General features: G+C 38.8%; 1 long non-coding RNA gene across 1 annotated transcript; it reads left to right on the top strand.

The window, feature by feature from the left end:
- Nucleotides 1–554: 554 nt before the first annotated feature.
- LOC130609515 (uncharacterized) lies at nucleotides 555–9,901 on the top strand. Its single transcript, XR_008974801.1, has 3 exons — nucleotides 555–1,172; nucleotides 6,328–6,392; nucleotides 9,715–9,901. It is a non-coding gene; the product is annotated as an uncharacterized LOC130609515 (long non-coding RNA).
- The last annotated feature ends 3,225 nt before the right edge of the window (nucleotides 9,902–13,126 follow it).

Below are 13,126 nucleotides of genomic sequence, written 5' to 3'. Positions count from 1 at the left end.
AACTTTGCAGACTAAGACACAGGTAGAAAAAAAATCAAACTAAAAATAAGGCAGTTTTATAGTGATGCTAATTAACTTTCAGAACAACTTGCCAAGAGATGGAGTGGATTTTCTGTCATTTGAAATCTCTAAATCAGGATTTTATTTTAATTTTTGTTTTTTTTTAACTATGTATCTTTCTGCTCATCCTTAGAATATAGACAATGCACAGGAATTACCAGCTGGAAACCCTTGTCTCGTGTTATGCAAGGTATCAAGATAGTCCCTTCTGGCTGTAAATCTGTGCATATATATTTTAGATAGAGGTGACAAATGAAAGAATAGAAAGAACCAGATAAAAAGGTGCAGAGGCTGATGGTAGAATTGTCTGGTTACTGGAGATATTACTATTCTTTAACATTCAATTTTTGATTAATTTCTTTCAGGCTCAGTCTTGAAAGGCTTAGGTCTTAAAAATTAAACTAAATAAGAAGAGAATGTAGCTGGAGGGATTTGCCACGGGATGGGTTTTGCACATAAGGCACAGCCAGAGGTGCTGGGGGTGGGGAGGGAAAGTGGAGAATTTGTGAATTAAGAGCAGGCAGGCAAACTGTTTATCGTTGCTGTTGTTCTTAAATCTATGGATTCCAAAGGGAGTGGATTATATTTATACAGATGTATAGAAAGAGGCTTTTGCTTGAAACAGCTCCGAATGCAGGTGAAAACCATGTATTGATTACTTAAAGAAAGTTAAAATAAAAGCAATTTTTTCCCCGTTTCCACACATTGCAGCTTTTGGCCTATCCACTCACAGCTAAAAAAGCATTCTTTCCTGATAATCAAGCTTCAGCTGTCTGAATTTCAGGCCGAGCCTCTCATCTTGAGCTTTGCTGAAGAGCTTCTTTAATTAACCATTATACCACAGATGTTATTGATTTTTTTTTTTTTCAAATCTGGTTGAAACATCATTGTGCTGGATCGTCGCCAAGATGAAGGCCTGAATTTTTTGTGCACTGCTTTTACTCCTTCTGCATACCTTATTAGTCTCCATGTCTGTTAAGTGCAACCTGTAGTATTGACTCAGAAAATATAGCATTGATTTTTACCCTTCCAGCCGTGATCTAAGGGCTCCTAATTTGGAACGTGGAAACCAGAGTTCTGCAAGAAGCTGTATTACTGTACACTTCCTACAAGTAAGACCTTTCACTCTCTTTACCTTTTTTCCAGACTTTTGGTGTGGTTTAAAGTTCTCAGAATTGTTTTGTTACAAGAGGAACAGAGCAATGTGTCCAACACATGTCTGCTTACATCTGTGTAAATAAAAATATGTTTATATGTGTTAAAAAATGAATGAGTAAATAAGAAGTCTGATTTGCAAAGATGCTGTTCACCACAGTTTCTAATTATTTCATCCAGGTTGCAGCAGCTTATCTTCTCTGCAAACCTGTTTGCTTACCTTTAGCTGCCTAAGTGTAATGTGGAGAGCTAAATTTTGCTGCCCAATGTTTTGGTGGTGTTGTTTTAAAATTGAGTGCATTTTTCTCTTTTAGACTCTTACTGGGATATGTGGGTCACTTGCTAGCATGGTGTAACATCTCTGGTAGAATTAATTCCTGAATTCAAGTAGACAGTTAAATCATGTCTGTATTTTTGGGGGGTGTGGGGGTGTTGTGTGTTATGCTTTAGCTTTTCAGAGAGGCTGAGCCCAAGCCTTGAGTGAATCTCAGCCGTCCTAACAACAGCACATTCCTTTCAAAATACGTCTTGCTCTGATGATGAATTCAAGAACTAAAACAACGACAATAGGTTCTTAAATTCTGATAAGATTTCTCTGAGTTTAGTGATAGGTTATTTAAACATAATTTGGAGCTTTTAAAATACTGTAATGGCATCTCTTGACCTTTCCAAAATCACATGGAGCAAGAGATGGTGAAAAATGTTTATTTACTTTGCATTAGAAGCTAAATCCCTGTTCCTTCTTAGAACCGGTAGTTCTTTTATACTGGGGAACTCATGCATGGCACTTCCATTCTTCAAACAAGAGCTAGACAGTCCTACTTGAACTGCAGAAACAATGACCTGCAGTCTATCCTATGCCTGAGTGATAAACAACAATGCAGACCTCTTGACAAGCTCTGGCATCAAGCGTGGAGTCTTGCAGCTCAACATGTCTGCTGAACAGAAGTTAGAAAAAGAAAAGATCATCTTGTAAACAATTAATTAATGTTTGTCATGAATTATCATTTTTACTTCCTTCTCAAGAGGCTCAAAGGGAATAAAAAGGCATTTTTGCAGGTGGTGGCATTCAAAGTAAGGGCAATCAAATGTTTGAGAGCAGTGGCACAGCACTTTGAGTCTCTAAGGGTGAATGGTGCTAGGATTAGAGCACAGCAGGGGGTTGAGGGTTTCAGGTGTGAAGCTTAATGTTTGTGATCAGCAAAAAAAAGTCTTGAATTTATCTAAACTGCTCTTCTGCTAACAGTACTTCTAGCACATAAATGTTCTGAAAGTGACAAGTGTTCTCATTGCTCTTCTAATGCAAACATGATCTGCATTTGAAAGATGCATCCCTTTTGCCTAAATTAGAATGTGCATCACAAAGAGCGTAAGATGATGACCCAAAAACAGTTCTTTACTCTCTCTCTCTCTCTCCCCCCTTCCCACCTCCTCCCTCTCACACACATACACACACACACTTCAATTCAAGATACAGCCACAAAAATGCAAACTTCCACTCCTTTTTACACAGCCACCAGAGCTGCCACTCTGTCCATTATTCTGCCTGCACCGCAGGTTTGTAATTAGGATGCTTTACCACCGGTGCTTCAGTTCTTATCTAGCATCATTCACACAGAGTTTCGTGTCTTTGCAGCGCTGTGCACGAGTAGCTCAATTTTATTTCGGTCAAGCAGTTTTGAGGGATTTTATGCTGTGCCATCCTAATGCACGCACACTCCTTACCTCCTCCCCCTGCTTATATTGCTGAGCACCACAGAGAAGATAGCATGATAGGAGTCCTACCAATAAGTTTAAGCTATTCTGAGGAAATTAACGGGTTTAGGATTTGCCTAAGAACATTTTCTATTACTGGGAATGAAAAAAAAAAAAAAAAAGAAAATGTTTTAGTAAATAAGACTGATAAACAGATCGTACAAACTAATTTCTGTCTCTCCTGAGACCATCTATTTTGCCTTTTTGGAAAATGGTTTTTCCTCTAACTTTAAATAAAATCTTTGTGAGCAGTAGGAAGAATCTGTCCCTAAGAGAAAAAAACGTGTTTCAACACAGGTTAGAAATGAAAGCAGCAAGGAAAACAGCTCTAAGATGTATGTACAAATGTAGGGAAACCTGCATGGATCCTCTATTTTTGCTTCAGATGTTTTCATGATGCAGTATGCTGTTACAATTTGGCATCCGGAGGGAGCGCGCTGCGTTCTGGAATTTGAAAACTATTGAGGCAGACAGCGCAGGCTGCAGACAGCAACCATAAAGGTAACGATATATATAGGTATATTCCCACATCTTAATTGAACAATCATCAGAACAGGAAGTATTGTCTAATGATTTACTTCAGAGGCCTGAGCTGGCCATCTAAAACTGGGTGAATAACTTCAGCTTTCAGTTCATAGGCTGGTCTATTTGTAAAATAAGATTTTTAATTGGTATAGAAGCCAATTATCTGGGAATTTTGATATTTGTCATTGCCATAAATTAATAAATTATTTTTACATATATAAATTTATATATATATTTATGATAGAAGAGAAAGAGTGGTGAAGTAAAATAGCTTCATTTTTTTCCAGTCTGTCACATAAAATGATACTAACTGACAGTAATTGATTAGTATATGTTTGCATCAACTAATGTTTGAAGTTCAAGGACTAGATTTCTGTTCACCCTAAGGTCCTTTCACCTTTCTTTGGCAGAGTGTCAGGGACTCCATGATGCAGCACTTTCTCATCAGAAAAATCTCTTATTTGTCAAAACAAATTAGTTTTAATCTGTGCAGCAGAAATACGTGTTTCTAGGCAGTGGTGGCAGGAGAAAGCGTCTCAGCTCTAGTTTAGCCCAGGGCTGTGTTCTTCAGGAGTAACCAATCTCCACCTCAGAGTGCTCACTCCACTTGATATAGGCAAGGGTCTGGATGTGGTGTTTCCAACTCCAGTGAGTCTCTAAGCTCCTCTTTCAAGTGCCAATCAGCTGGGCTGGAGGGAGTCTCTCTCAGTCTCCCTAATTTGGAGTTGTTACTTTTTGGGTCTTTCCTGACCCCCACTCAAGCAGACGGCTGATCTCTAGGATCTATCCGTGTATCCTCGCCCTTCCTCGTTTATTCTTTCTTGTTTCCCTTCTTTTTGCAGAAAGAACTAAATAGGCAAGAAAAGTCTTCCTGAATCCCAGTAAATAATGGGGAAAGGTCTGAGGCCCAGGAAAAGTTTTGTGCCCAGTTTAGTGCAATTCCCACAAAAAGACAAATTTGAATAGAGAACCCATAATTTACATCCCCACTTTAAGGACCATTTTACATTGTCAAAGTGGCTTTAGGGGTCCCAGAAATGACAGGAATCTGGTCCAAATTGTTTCTGCCTGAATTCCTGTCGCTGGCCACTCGTTAGGATGGAGGCAGGAAATAAAAAATATCAGACAGCGCCGTGGGACTGTTTGTTTGTTTGCTTTCCCCCCCTCTCGCACTGCCCCTCCTTGCCCGACATAACTCCCCTCTCCTCTCAGAGGGACCAGTGTTTGGGGGGAACTGAGCTGGGACCTTTTCTCTGTGTCGGTCAGGCCCCGTGTCAAAACACTCCTGACTCCTGGAAGTCATCTCTGCTGAATCCCGAGGCTTGCCAGTGCCAGTCAGCTGCTGTTTGAACGAAGTCCTGACCGCAAAATCAAAAGTGGGTCCAAAGAAAGCTGTAAACAGTGTGCAATGAGCCATTTGAAGGCAGCTGATGCCTCATTTGGGGTGACATGTTGTGGCTGATGAGTGTGGATGATGTGGGGTTTTCGATAAGTGCCTCATCAGTATCCTCATCATGATCGTGTTGCTCAGCCACGGCGTGTGCCCTGACTTGATTGTAATTGCCTGAATCTGCTCCTGCTGCTCAGGAGCGCACAGTAATATGCAATAAAACAGCAAGAAGTGAATGTTAACCATCTGAGTTCTGACATGGCTGCTTGCAGTTCAAGTTTTCCATTAAGGACAAAAAAATCTATATAGACACACAAATATGGATATATAATTGCATGTTTAGAATAATTATTGTTTGTATATGCAATAAACTCATTTTATAAATAATGCATGATGGCCATATACAGATATATAGACAGATATACCTACATACATTTTCTCTCTGACACTTGTATATACCATATACAAATGAATATCACATGCTCATGGTGTGTAGGTAAATAGTAGAGGGATAAAGAGCACCAGGACCATACTTTGATCCAAATTTTTAAAAATATAAGTAGAACGTGTAGTTAAATCTATGCATAGTCTTCATAAATCTTAATAACACGCGTGCATACAGATAAGTAATTGATTTTTAGATGCAGTTAATCTACTCATGTAAATGTGTGTGTGTGTGTACTTATGCAGGTGGGGGGGGGGGGGGGGAGGAATGTACACAAGCATATGAGCTTTGTACCGCTAAATTAGTCTTCAGAGAGAACACAATTTATTTTCACAAGTTAGCCAGTTTGGATTAATTCCACAGCATAACTGGCAAGGAAAAAATAGCCCCAAACCCTAAACTTTCTGAACCCTGTGCCTGTGAATCTGACAATACAAAGTACTGAGAACTTGTGCCCAGGGGAAGCTTTTCACATATGAGACTTTTTGTAAGGTGGGAACTGTCATTACCCTGTTGGGGTCCCAATGTAAGAGAGGGGTTCTGAAGTGGTATGTTCATGCCCATTGGTGGTAACAGAAGGAGCAAGTTTATTGACAGCTTGTCAAAAAGTAGAATGTAATTGGAATGGGGGCTATGCTCCTTTTTAATAAACAAGTTGCATGGATAGTGTTCTTGACTTTAAAAATACATTCAGCTTTGGTTACAGGTCAGAAAGGTAATAAACCAAAGAGATTAGGGTTGTATAATCATGATCTGTGCTGTCTCAGAGTCTAACACTACACCCTTGCAGACAACAGCTTTGGAGGGGTTCCTGTATGCAGCTGTTTTTTTGGCATAGTTTGGGGGACATTTAAATCATAAAATTTACACAGGCAAACTCTGTTTGCATTCAGTTAATTCTTGATGGAATGAGCATGTGGGTTTTCTTCATTTCCACTGTGTTATTTAAGCATTCCAGTAAAAGTGCACCAAAATGTTTCCAAAATATTATTTGCAGCTGCTGTTGCTACTGTGCATCGTCCTGCATGCTCTGTGCCTGCGTAAAGAGGCTACCGCTGTAAGGTATGGTCTTGCTACACAGAAAGATCAGTGTTAAAGTGAAGGCGGAGAAGAGAGAGGTTGTTATTTGCAGACCAAAATCATCAGTGCATAGGATTTTGAAACCCTTTAAAAATAATTCTCTTTCCCCAACTCAAGCAAAATTTGCACTGCCTTGGAAATATCCTTAATATCTTCATTACAGAAAACAAATCTGTGCAGATTAAACACTCTAAGTCTGACCATTTGAGAGGTAAGACAATCATTATAATTATAAATGCTTCTGTTGTCATGTGTGATCAAGTGGATTCGTTGTTGTAGCTTAAATATATTAACTTTAACCCTTTTTAATTACGGATTTAGCACAAAGCTGACGGAGTCCCTCCTAGAATCCCACATTCACCCTGGGCCTCTCTTTATGCTCAAAATATGTAGACAAATAGGGAGGAATTCCAAGGAGGATAGAAAACATGACTGGAAGGATTTGTTTATGAGGAAAGATTAGAAGAATGAAATGGGGAGCTTTAGTTAAATGGGATTAAAAGCAACTAATCCACACAGCATTTGTGGTTTCAGCGGATAAAAACTCATCTTTCCTATTAAACTATGCTTCATTCTCCAAACTTGCATATCAGACATCTGATTACTCCTTTACTTATTTAAAAATAACTTATACTACCAACAATTCTGATTTTTCATCATTTTAAGAAAAGAACCTGCTTTTGTTCAGCAGAGCAAAGTGATAACAAAAGGATGGGTTGTAACTGGCTACAAGCATACGGATTGTTCAGACAAGGAATGGCATTTCTTAACTTGGTAAATATTGATTCTGATTATCAGCAGAGAGAATTTTTTAAAGGGAACGATAACTGGCCAAAACCCCAGATTTTCTTTCATGTCACCTACAGGTAATAGAAGAGTTTTCTAAAAGGAGGGCTAAGGCACAGGCTACCAGTCTGGATTAAGAACTGGGGCAAGGTTTAACATTGAAAACAACCTGACAAGCCTGAGATGCTGGGCTCTCAAATTAAATAATTCTTGCACTTGGTATTTTTTCTTTTTGCTCGTTTGTTCTTTTTTTCTTTTCTTTTTTCTTTTTTTTTTTTTGTTTGTTTAAGTATTCATTGCCTTCACAGATGTGATTTTTTTTATGATCATTACATACAGATGTGATTTGTTATGATCATTAGAAACTAACTTGAGAAAAATTTCTTTGTGAGTTTTTCCAGGGACTTTCTAGACATTCAGGAAGAGGCAGCATGTGTCCTGAAAAGTTTTTATACTAATTTAAATTAACTCAAAGGGAACAGCTTTATGCAAGCACAAACCAAAATCAATGCATTGATGAATTGGGCCCTACGTCTTGGACCTTTCTGAGACCTAAATAGCAAACCACAGAATCTCAAATACAAGGAAGATGCAGCCTGGTGTGAACTGGCCGATTTGTTTACTTCGCAAGATGAATGTATCTCCACAAGAAAAGTTTTCTTAAGAAATGGAGGATAAACAATTCTTTCAGATTGCAGTTTCTGCTTACAGCTCATGACAAGAAAAATGTTCTTTTCTCCTCAAAGATTTGTGTGGCATTGGGATTCCTTAGCATAAAAGAAATACTCCCTAACAGTAAGATATAAAGGAGAGTAAAACAAAACCAAAAACAATAAAACACAAAACAGAATCAAAGCCTAAGATTCAGCATACATCAATTATAAAAATTACTTTTATAGTCTGTGTTGTGTATAAACAAATGTCTAGATTTTGTTTATCTGTATTGTTTAGAACTCCTATCAAGTCCTGTCGGTGCCAGCTGGGATCAACCAATTCAGTACATTTGGATGTCGCTTCTAATTCCAACCTGGTATTCTTGAGTTTGTAAATGTTAATGCAGCATTTCTTGACAAATGATCAAAGAAATCCTACCAGATCCAAGCTGGGCTGCAAATTTGTCCTTCCCTCCTTCCTGAAACCCTCCAGTCCTACAACACACACGGTATTATCTCAGATTTTAATTTTCTCTGCCCATGCAGTATTCCCAGGAGAGTGGAAGAAACTATTCTATGGGCTAGACATGCTCACCAGGTTGCCATCCTTGAAACAAAATAAATTTTCAGAGATACTGATTTTGTCCAAGCAGGCATACCAATGGCTGAATAAGGTGTTAATTGCCATTAATGGGGGATTTAATGTTAGGTAGGAAGAATGACATCAGATGAAAATATGATTGTCTAATAGTAATGTTAGAAGTCATTCAGTTCTTGCAAGTTGAAGAGGATATTTGTCTCATAAAGAAATCTTTCTTTCTTTAACAAGCTGTCAATTTAGAATTACAGAATTAAATTCTTGGTTACTCTGAATTGTATCTTTTGCACAGTATGTGTGAAGGTGGCAAGGAAGAAACTTTGTCCATGCTGCACCTTAGGACACTGTGCAGTTTTACTCCTGCTCTGGGATGACTCTCCTAAAGGCAACACATGGGAGGATAATTTGTGACCCATCTCCTCCAAAGGAGTTTCAAGCTCTCCCCTTTACCAGACCTTTTTTTTCTCTTCAGAACATAAACTTGCTGCACACCTGAATCTGACTCCTTGCCAGCAGCACGTAAGGCATCTCTCAGAGCACCAGCAGGACTAGGTGGGCTCTTATCCCTTGTTCACTTTCTGTATAAGGGATGCCCAAACCTTATGTCCTTTTTACATCCACTGGCAACATCCAGCTCTCTCTTGGAGCGCTGTTGGTATGGTCCCCAGGTAGGGGGACGGTGCCTGGCCAGGGCCCCCTTGCTCAAAGGAGGGAGCACTGCTCAGGCTGTGCCATTGTGTGCAACACAGGTTAGAGCAGCTGCACTTTGGGTGAACTTTTCTCTTGCTAAATGATGGCTAGGGAAGGGATTCTTCTGGCCTCACCGTGGCAAATGTTCTGCCATCACCCTGAACATGACCCGGATATTTCCATGTTCTCAAGATACCTTCAGTGATAAGGGGTTTTTTAACGTTGCCAATTTGTGGCATTTGTTCTACACAACGTATAACTGCCGAATATTTATGTGATTAACATCTGAATACAAGCATACTTTAGCAGTGCAAGGATGTGATTAGTCTCACCAGAATATGATTTTTTTAATGGATGTGGCTCCTACTTTCCAACAAAGATTTAATAGCTGAGTCCTGCCGGGAAGTCTCCATTTACTGAACTTTTATAGCTTTAAAATTATCCTAGGGTACATTTCCTAGCACACAGCGTGGCACAACACAGAATTTAAATGAAATGCCGTGTTCAGAATGAATGAACAAAGTGTGTAGTGTCAATCACTACCCTCATCCTTCCCTTTTATTTATTTTTTTTTTAGACAAAATCATGTTAATGGCTGGTACTGATAATGGGCATGGATCTCATGCTTGGGAACAGCATTTGTCGTCTTCAGCTTGAAGACCTGGAACAGGAGGCTGAGTCTTCAAGCACACCTTAGTGTAGGTCCTCAGCCTTCTCCACCTCTCTGGACTCTGCTGGCATCTCCAGCATGCAGGGGAAAGGCATGGAAGCAGACCAGCTCCCACAGCTGTTTTTGACCTCCTCAGTCTCAGCACATGCAGGGGAACAGGAGCAGTGGCAATGGCACAGGCCTTTCCCTTTCTTTTCACCACATGTATCCGCAGTGCCTGCTGAGGTCCAGCTCAGTATGGGCAGCTCTGACCCCTACCAGGTGTCCCAAAGGACCCAGGCTCGCAGTGAACGAGCTCTGCTAAAAGCTCCTGGGCTGCAGGAGCTAGCCATTGGGACTTCCCATGAACTTCTCCCAGGTTGTTTTTTAGCCAAATGTACTTTTTCCCTCTTTGCATCGTTGCCTTCAAGAGCAGAAAGTGGCTCCTGAAGCATCGACCAGCAGGCAGATGCCAATTTGCATGTCAGTGCATTTGCAGGTAAAGAAATATAAATAAACCAAAGAACAATCTCAAATTCCAAGCCCCTGCCACCTTCTGCGATTTCTTCACACAGTTAAGTAAACTGCAAAGAATAAAAAAGTTGGTTGTTTTTGTGGGGAGAAAACCCAAACAAACCAGAACGTACCTAATGTTTCATCACTAATGACGCTGAGGCTGGTCAATGGTCAGCTGAATTGCCTTCCACGCACAACTGAGGGCTCAGACAATGAATCTGATATAAGTAGCTGGGTGTGCAATAACTGCAGAATCAGCATCTTGTTTTGAAAGGACTCCTGCAAATCCTGCAGGAACATTTCAGTACTAGATGGTGTTGCTATGGGCACCAGAAGGAAGCTTAATATAAGAGAAACTGTCTTAGGAATTCATGGGGGATGGGTGTAAACAGAATACATACATAGGAACCAGAACGTCCCTGGCACTAAAAAGCAAAAGGCATTTTGGGGTTTTTAATGTTCTGCTAATAACATCTTAGGGTAGGTGTCTCCAGAAGGAAAATACAAGCTGGTACTTTTTTTTCAAGTTGCCTAAAGTGAAAGATCAGAAAATAAGTGATCAAGTTCTATAAGGTATATCTGCATCCTGCATAGCAAAAGCATAATGAAACCTGAATGCTCCAGAGAGATATTTTTTCTGTAAAAGCAGATGTCAATAAAAGGAATTAAAAATGAGGGAAATAGAAGAACTGCAGTTCTCTTTAGTATTCAGGAAAAAAAAAGGGTCTCACTTTGCCTTTGAGTAAGTTCAAAATGTAGGTAAAAATCAGATTGGCAAGGGAGAGCTGGATGATTTAATTCATGGCTAGATTTCTCCCATTCTGGCTGTCCCTCTGCCAGTATAGACTACCTAAGTGGATGAAAGGAAAGAAAAAGTAACCAGTGTAGAATAACTGCATATTGTATATCTCAAGACTGACAAAGAGAATGCAAAATTAAATTCTTGATGTGAAAAGGATGGGACAATGAGCCCCTCTCCCCAAGATACCTTCAGAGAGGATTCCATTTCAGTGCTTTCTTTCGTACTTGCTTGCATTATTTTTCATTGACATGTCCCAAAGAAAACCTGAAAGCCTTTTATTATCTCTTATTTTCTTTTTCTTTTTAGTAGGTGATATAAGTTCTTTTTTTATATATATTATTTTCCTGTCAATGTTGAAGCAGTTCCCAATTTTCTAGTTTGTTTCTGACACCTAGCTGTGATCAACAATGCTTCCCACTGAATCACTTCTTTCATCTATTCAGCTTCTGTTATTTCCCTTATCTCCTCTCCCCCCTTCACCAGCTTACCTCTCATTAACCCTCAGGGTTCCAAACATATTGTATGTCTCCCAAAGATATATATTTTTATTCAGACACAAGTAATTTTTGCTTGCGAGCCTCAGTTTCCATAATTCCCTAATAGAATAGCTGTGTGTAGTACATACTCTTTACAGCATGGTGAACAATAAACCCAGACATTAATTTATACTTGTGCATTGTATGCTCTTCCACTTCACCTTTTCCCCCTCTGAACTGATAGTCACACAAAACTCATTCTTCTCTAATGTAGGAAATGAAATATAGTTCAATCCACATGTAAAAATCTGCCTGGCTAGCAATTTTGTTTGACCAACAAAACTATAATTTTCTAAAAGTCACTTTAACCCATATATTTAAAATCATGTTTTAACTTTTAAAGGTAGTGGTACTGATACATTAAGGGTCATTTCTGCTAGTATATAATATACAGGGGTTTCCAGGAAATAAGCTCTCCCTTATGTATATTAAACTAATGTATTTATAGATCATTTTCAGATGTACAACTGCCTTCACTATTCTGAGGAAGAAAAATATGCAAAACCCAAGAGATTTATCTCCTGGGTTTTAGCTATAACTTTCGTGATTGAAACTGGTGAAAGCAGTTGGAAATATATCCAGCTATTCATGTAGACTTCCCTCTCTGCTATCCCTCCAATTAACTGCATAACTCAGCTCCAATTCTAAAGTTCTTTCCCAGCTAAAATTCATAAAAAGATATTAAAGATGCTAAACTGTGTGAAAGGATTCATCTGTCTCACCTTAAAAACTAACAGCTGTATGACTTGATGTTTATAAAACAAAAATGATTTTTTTTTTTTTAATTTGGGCAACATTTCCCCTGGTTTTATTATGTAAATAATCATTATCCCTTGACTGTATAAAGTATCTTTTACCAAAAAAACCAGCCCATTAGAAAAATGAATATGTATTTTATATTTTTTAAATTAAATGTTTATACTGATTTATGGTAAACCTTCTCAAAAGTTCACTAAGATTCTAATGCAATTCAGTGCAGTCTTTTGAGCAAAAGCAAATTACACCCAAGAACATTCTTATAGACATTAAAAATAATTGGCGTCACTAAAAGTTTCAAGTTTGTGCCAAGAGCAAAATAAATATTTAAGTTACATTTTGTGAAGTGTCCTTGCTAATTTAGTCCTCAGAGATATTCAGCCCTGTATAACTTCATCTCTCCTTCTTCTTATATTTATTACTGCAAAAGATTTGTTTTCTGTTACAGGGAAACTCAGTGCTGCATCAAAGGTTTAATTGAGCTTTTAAAGTATCATGATTGTCACTATAAAATCATGCATCCACAGTAAGCACGTTTATAGAGAACTTACAGCTTTAGATTTCACTTAGAGAAAAAGCCTTATACTTTCCTGCAGGTTCTGAATGCAGATTTACTATAAAATAAGTGAATAATAATACCAGGTTATTTTGGAAAGTGTTCTTTCATGCAATCACTGCATTTAACACAATCCCAAAATGGCAGCCCAACAGGTGGTCCTTTCACAGCCTT

This window comes from Pezoporus wallicus, unplaced genomic scaffold (assembly GCF_028554395.1).
Source record: "Pezoporus wallicus isolate ANWC-B61680 ecotype Strahan unplaced genomic scaffold, APGP_CSIRO_Pwel_v1 contig_3486, whole genome shotgun sequence".
In the NCBI taxonomy this organism is placed as follows: Eukaryota; Metazoa; Chordata; class Aves; order Psittaciformes; family Psittacidae; genus Pezoporus; species Pezoporus wallicus.
This window is presented reverse-complemented; position numbering and strand designations above follow the sequence as displayed.